This window comes from Panonychus citri, unplaced genomic scaffold, assembly GCF_014898815.1.
Source record: "Panonychus citri isolate SS breed McGregor unplaced genomic scaffold, ASM1489881v1 Contig00086, whole genome shotgun sequence".
In the NCBI taxonomy this organism is placed as follows: Eukaryota; Metazoa; Arthropoda; class Arachnida; order Trombidiformes; family Tetranychidae; genus Panonychus; species Panonychus citri.
The window spans coordinates 25,100-33,069 of record NW_026515491.1 but is presented as its reverse complement, the minus strand read 5'-3'; the positions used below and the strand labels follow the sequence as shown (position 1 = coordinate 33,069).

The following is a 7,970-nucleotide window of genomic DNA, read 5'->3' as shown; positions in this document are numbered from 1 at the left end:
AAACTTTCTGGGTGAAAAAGAATCAATCTCGACCCTTTACTATAGTTAATTAAAACTTTCTGGGTGGAAAAGAATCAATCTCGACCCTTTTCTATGGTTAATTGAAACTTTCTGGGTGTAAAAACTCAATCTCTACCCTTTTCTATGGTTAATTGAAACTTTCTGGGTGTAAAAAACTCGATCTCGACCCTTTGAGGTGGCTATAATGGCAATAAGTTTTTGTAAATTGAATACTTTTTTACACAATTTCCGGAATCAATGTTGTAATATTTTGATGAAAAGACAGAGAATAACAATGTAACTACATCATTATCATCATCTTCGAGTAAAATGACGGTCAAATGACCTTGTTTCTACCTGGTACTGGTCATTATTATGTGTCCCTGATAACCTCACATACAAGTCCGTTTCTTTCACACAACTATCTTTATCATTTCAAATACTTTGAGCTACTTTTCTTTGGAACGAAATTATCTCGTCACAACAACAGAACAACAAAAAAACAGTAAAAATTTTTCTCGTTGAAAAGAAGAAAAAATTTTATTAAAAATATATAAATAAAAAATAAATATAATAAATAAAAATTATCTAATTCGGTTTCCAACCTTTTCATCGTTTTTACAATGTCCTAATGTTTTTGCCTCTTCGAGTACTCCTCGAAGGTTAAATAAATTTTGACTTGTTTTATTTATTATTTTTTGATGATTATTACTACAATTAAATTTGATTGTAATCATCATCATTTCATTGACACCTTTTTATTTGAATCGCCGCCAGGTAAGATTAATAAGTAAATAGAGATGATAACAATTTAATCCCATTTTGTATTGTGTTGAAATAGTAATAAATGATTAACAAATATATTGGAAGCAAAGAAACCAAAAGTTTTGTATATTAATCATGATTAACTTTGTTTAATTGTATTAATTTTAGGATTGACTGATCATGATCAATTTGTTATCATATTAATCCAACTTTAATAGTGAAAATCAGTTAAACTCTTATGAAATATTATCTTCATCTTATTGATTACTGAACATGATAATAAATAACATAATAACAGCCTGAATAGTTATACACATAAAAGCAATTTATTAATAACAAGATTAATTAACGGTTTCCATTTGAAACAAATCAGCGCATAGAGAGCGGGTAAAAAAGTTTAATTAGTTAAATTGTCAATCCGATGAGTCCCTCAACAAAATTGATTTGTTTTTAATTAATAATCAGTGGTAAAGTTAATTTACTTAAATTTATGTACAGTGATTTATACACTACCAGTAATCAATTAAATTAAAGAAAACTGAATTATCATGATAATTGATTGTTGGGCGGTTGAACAAGGGAAAAGATTCTGACCAAATGATGTCCAGTTCTGATGGAAAAAGATTTTGCCATGAAAGCAACAAGATTAACATAAATTGTGAAATAATGTGAATCCTTTTCTGTACAAATCTAATTGTTAATCTTTTCCGTTGTTGATCAACAGTAATTACAATCAACAATAATTTTCTGATTATTAATCATCACAAATATCTTTCAGCTACTGTTTAAAATGTTATCATCAAGATGGCTGAAACAATCTAATCAACAATCAAGTTAATCAATTTTACGACAATTAAGTTTATAATTAGGTTTTGCATCAAGTTTATGTTTCTTTGGTTATAAAATTATCACTATTTGTGTGTATATCCAATGTATTGAGATCCTGATTAATTGGAATGCAATTAAGACCATTACAATTATTTCGGTCAATTAATAAATTGTTCCTCGATTATAATTCCCATTGAAACGTTGAGCTGATGGTTGTTGTTGTTGTTGGAAAATTAACATTGGTTGTCGTTCAACATAAGTTGCATAATTAGCAGCACTGATTGGAATTACTATTGATTGTAATGGTGATTAGATTAATTGTTTTACCAGTTAATTTTTCTCGTCCGTTCTTTGAAATCTCAATGTATTGGAATTGATTGTCCCCTAGGCACAAGGTAATTGTCAGTTAATGACATGTTTGGCCAAGATGCTAGGCATAACCAGAATCTGATGTTGTTTTAGTTACTGTCAAGTGATTAGATTTTGATTAGTATTTTGTTGATATAAAGTTAAGTTAATTGTTAGCTCAATTTACTTGGATAATTATAAACATGGACATCAGTCCGTGGCAGTCGCATATAAAGGTTCCGTTTGGTTTAATTGCACATGCTAATTGATTGAGTTATGAGAATAGAGGTTGGAAAGTAATTCCAAGTGAGAAAAAAAGTTAATTGTTTTGATCATTTTACGAATCAATCGATTTGTACTTTTGGATATTTACCTGTTTCAGTGGTGATGGGCAGGTTCGTTTAGCTTCAGTTTCGATTAGACCATTGGTCAGATCTTTTCTGATTCAATTTTGGTCATTGCATAGGAAAAGGATAATTAACCGAGTCGAGGGCTCGAACAGCACAGTTTGTAGTTGATTTTTCAATGTCCCATCAAGGAGATTAATCGAAGTGTTTCATTACCGGGCTCTCGTTTTGAGGGTTCATAGAGACTTTGATTTTCTAGAAGGTGAAAATGGCCGATAAATAAATGGAAGAGATTAGTTTGATAATACTTGAAATGTTCAGACAGGCATATACTCACCATAGAAGTTGATATTATTATGACGTCGTTTCAAAAATATTAAACAAATGAGAAAACTTAAAACTATGAAAGTCGCACCAATGGAGATAATTGTTGGCAGAATTAGATTCAATTCTGAGTATGGACTAGAATCTGAGGCCGACTTGGAAGCTTCATTACCGATCATATAAGGCCCCTTTTCGGCTATTAAATGAGAAGAGTAGGAAAGGAAAAAAAAGAAAATTTCGAATAGTTCTCATCAATCAAACGAATAGAAATTAAAATATTGGTCAATTTTTCCATCTCATACCTCGAGCCAAACTGTTAGTTCTAAAGATGTGGGTCACCGTTGTTGGACCTGCTTCATTTTTCGCTGTTATTTTAAGCTCATACGAAGTACCAGGTCGAAGGTCAGAGAGAATAATATCTTTCTCATCTTTGGACGGAAGAAAGATGACGGGTGGATGAGAGAACCATTTCTTTTTCTTTTCTTCTTTGAACATTATCTCCATTCTATCGATCGGACATCCTCCAGCGTGCCACGAATCTGAGTGTATAACTGCAGTAGAAGCGTTTATCGATAACAGGGAATGTTTATCGGGTGCAACAAGGGCTACAAAAGAGAATCAAGATTTGATAAACCAGAATTTAGATATTTATAGATTGAATTTCTATTCGGTAAAAAAGTACTGACCCAGCTCTTCGGTTTTCACATAGATAATGTTACTAGGGTCACTTTTACCGATCTCATCAAAGGCCACAATATAAAATTGATACGAGGTTCCACAGCTTAGTGCTTAGCTTCAGTTGTATGAGAATTGGAACTTCCTGGAATCTCAAATGAATCCCATTTATCTGAACGTTTAATGTAGACAATATAACCAGTTGGATTATCAGAATGAGCCTTAGTCTCAGAACTCCGTGTGATTGTTATCGAGTTTGCAGTTTAGTGGATAATTTTAGATTCGGAATTGAAGGTGGATCTACAGTAAAGACGGATTATAAATAAATTAGAATCAAATAATTAATAGTTAACAAATTATCTTTCGAACCTTTTTCTAAGGTTTGAACTAGAATCTCTTCTGATGCTGGAACAGAGCCCGAGTTAAAAGCTTGGACGGTAATTGAATATTTAGTTGCTCGAGTAAGTCCATTGATTTGAGCTTCCATGTTAACAGAACGATCTTTGGCCTCAAGTGTTTTATAAGTATATGCACCTGTTGTATCATCTCAGTCTCTTTCACCTTATAACCAACATAATAGCCCATAAACGCCCAAGGTCAACTCTTTCTTTGGTGGTTCCATGTAACTCTAACTGAAGATGAGCTCATTGGAATCGCTTTAATATGAAGCGGTGGTCTCCTGGTGCAATTAGAACCAAAAGTCAGACAGAATTAAAATAAGAAATTCTAAGACACATGAAGATCAAAATCGATAACAATTCGAATATAATACCTTCTTCATCAGTTCGAAAATGGACAACTTGACGGTTCATATTCGCATTACTTGCGTACATGCGAAGTTGATAATGAGTAATAGGGTGTAAACTCTCAAGACGATGAGATGTTCCACTGCCTGAGGGTTACATTCCAGAACCTCGAACCATTTTTCTGTAATAATGAAAAAAGATTAATATTGAAACTTAGAACTTGTTGAAAAAAGATTATTTCTATTCTCACCTTTCTCTAACTTATACTGTACAATATACTCAAGGGTTGGACTATTTTCAGGATAAGGAAGTGAACAAGGCTGAATCCCGTCGATCAGCACCGCGAATCAAAATTTCCGATATTAAACCCTCTGGACTGGCCTCTTCGAAGAGTTCATATCTGGGATCATCTCGAGGTAAAACTAATCTTATCCTTGGACCAAGTAACGGTTATCGGTTTATCTCAATCGATTTACACATTGTAATTGAGCCTCTGAACCTTTGTAACTGTGACAATTTTTAATTTGTCTCGAAATGAGCAGCAACTGATAAAATGGATGAAATAATGAAAAAATAATTAAACATTCATGTTGATCGTTAATGATTGAAACTAACCATTAACAGTTAATCTAATAACTTTACTCAATCCTGGACCAATGTTATTATTTGTCTGACATAAATAGTAACCAGCATCCGATTTCTGAGCATTATGAATGGCCAATGATCCATTTTCAAAGACTAAAGATGAGGAGATGAGTTTATCTATTCAATAGATGTTGCCATCTACTGAGAATCGAACTAATCAAAAAACTTAGTTTCGAGACGATTCCCTTAGATGACATAAGTTGACTCTCAAGAAAAATAAAGTTCTAATACTAAGATATCTCGCCGTAAACTGGAGTACTGGTATCGTCCAAATAGATGACCATCTCCAGGGGAGTTCCTGGATGGACATTCAAGGCGGTATCAACGAACTTTCCATTCTGCCGAACTCTAATATTAAGATAAGGTATTGGTGCATGTTCAGTGATATCGGTCGAATTGCTTAGAAACTTGAATGCAATGTCTGCGAGCTCGGCCAAATGTTCAGCTATGGCTAAGCGAACATGACAAGATGGGTCCTTGGCTTATGGAGTCTAAAAGAAAGTCAAAGAGAAAAATCTTTAGTATCGATTGGAGGAGTAACACAAAAGAAATGTTATAGAAATAGTAATTAATTACCAAATTTGGAAGAATGTAATCTGGGAAAACGTTATTATCACTTGTGGTACAGTGTCTACTTTGGATAAGCAAAAGGCCAACGCATCGATTGCTTCAACTGACCAATAAATAAGGCAAAATTCTGTCCAATGTGTATGGAGAGAGAGTAGTTACATCACGGTTTAAAATATCACATAATAGCCTCAGGCCAATAGTTTTTGCATGTAGGTGTTTTAACGATCGGATTACTGAAGTTACCAAAACAATGAGCAAAAGAAAACCTTTAGGATCTTCTTTCTCTATTAAAGGAATTATTGTTTTCAATTTGTTGGAAATTTGTATAACCTTTTCATCTGGTGGAAGTTAAATTATATCTTTGATAAAGATGAAAAGATCACTGAAATAGTTTGGAAATAGTGTTGGAGTTAAAGCTTTCAGGTGGTGTGAAGCTGATTTTCTCAGCTTAAGATCCAGTTCGGTGAAATTCAAAACTGTTTGACGTATCAGATAATCGGGAATTGAATCGACTATCTAGTTATAGCTTTGAATATAACGATCCCCTGCTCGTAAGAGAGCAATGTAGAAAGATCAAAAGACCACCGGTTGAAGAAACTTCAGTGAAAGCTCAGCAAGAACACAGCCAATGCTGAAAAGATCCATGGACGGTTGATGGTCAATTGATGTACTTGTTCTTGAGCTGAGGTGGCAACACATTCAGGAGAGTGAGATCACCTGAGAGTGACTCAGGTGAATCTCTGGGCAACACAAGTTCGTCTCTTGAGGTGCCAAAAAATAAGAAAATCAGCTGATTGTCTTTAGAAAAAGAAAAACGTTAATGTTGAAAGTTTACAAAAGGCAAAACTTGTTGAGATCTATAGAAAAGAAGCTTTTGTTGGTCAAATAGTTCTTTCCAACTGGACAGTAGAGATAATCATGATGAATACTATGGATAATTTTAAATTATCATTTACAAAAAGTGCGACAATTAGATTAGTTAAAGGAACAGATAAGCATCACCAAACTAAAGCTTTCTATTATCTAAATTATGTTCAAGTCAACTGATTTAACCATGGAATCAAACACGTCTGAGCTTTGAGTAGGAAATAATTTCAGTTTGTAAACAATAGTATTTACCTCAGGAAGAAATACTGGCTTATATGTAGCAAAATCTGTCATAAGAACCCAAAGGTAACTTGTGATGAGAATATTTTCCAATTTGATGTCCCCATGACATTACCAATTCAATTGAATTATATTCCAGGAATATTCACTGAATTGTCAAGTTAACTCGCTTGAAGGTTGATTGTTTTTTTTCAAAGAAAATCTCTCGTTATGGTTAATACATCTAAAGAGAAAAGTAAACATTTTTCACAATTAACAGTCGATCTTCTAGTTACCTTAGAATGAATAGATTTGATTGTAGAATAACAGATAAATAATTAAAGAAAATAAATTAAATTAAAACCACGAAATTAAAACAATTCAAATTGAGAGTAAAAACAATCTCATGGAAAACAGATGATCCGAAAGAAAAATATGATATCGACAATATGATATCGTAACTTATTACGATCAATTTCATCTTTATCCGTTGCCGAAACTGTAGTGAACACATGACCGATTGGTGTATTTTCCTTAAGTTCAACAACACAATCAGATGAAGTGAAACTGATTATTATCGTTAACATCTTCAACCATGATCTTAATCCGAGTACTTGATGAACACCTATGATTGGCCGCTGTTACCGTTAAAGTGTAAATTCCTTGTAAAAATTTGGGCATAGAGTCACGATCAAGTGGTTTCTTCTCAAGTGAAACATTAGCACAAAACCAACTCCATGATGAACATCAACATAGAAATTATCATTTGAATCATCTTCCGTTATTTGGTAGGTCAATCGAGCCCGACATTTTTCAACATCTTCAACCAACAAATCGGGTAAAACTGTTGTATCAACTTGTGAATTTTCCGATATCGAAGCATAATATTGAGTGGAATTTCTTGTTGAGATCTATAGAAAAAGAAGCTTTGTTGGTCAAATAGTTCTTTCCAACTGGACAGTAGAGATAATCATGATGAATACTATGGATAATTTTAAATTATCATTTACAAAAAAGTGCGACAATTAGATTAGTTAAAGGAACAGATAAGCATCACCAAACTAAAGCTTTTCTATTATCTAAATTATGATCAAGTCAACTGATTTAACCATGGAATCAAACACGTCACAAAGGAGCTTTGAGTAGGAAATAATTTCGAGTTTGTAAACAATAGTATTTACCTCAGGAAGAAATACTGGCTTATATGTAGCAAAATCTGTCATAAGAACCCAAAGGTAACTTGTGATGAGAATATTTCCAATTGATGTCCCCATGACATTACCAATTCAATTGAATTATATTCCAGGAATATTCACTGAATTGTCAAGTTAACTCGCTTGAAGGTTGATTGTTTTTTTTCAAAGAAAATCTCTCGTTATGGTTAATACATCTAAAGAGAAAAGTAAACATTTTCACAATTAACAGTCGATCTTCTAGTTACCTTAGAATGAATAGATTTGATTGTAGAATAACAGATAAATATTAAAGAAAATAAATTAAATTAAAACACGAAATTAAAACAATTCAAATTGAGTAAAACAATCGGCTGGACTTCGGATTAGGTCCGCACGTTTAGAGACCTGAATCTCTTGTCAGTTAATCATATCAATTCGATAATCTTGATTGTTAAAAATTA

General features: G+C 32.9%; 1 pseudogene; it reads right to left on the bottom strand.

The window, feature by feature from the left end:
* Nucleotides 1–1,755: 1,755 nt before the first annotated feature.
* LOC128387409 (cell adhesion molecule DSCAML1-like) lies at nt 1,756–7,608 on the bottom strand (annotated as a pseudogene).
* Between the last annotated feature and the right edge of the window lie 362 nt (nt 7,609–7,970).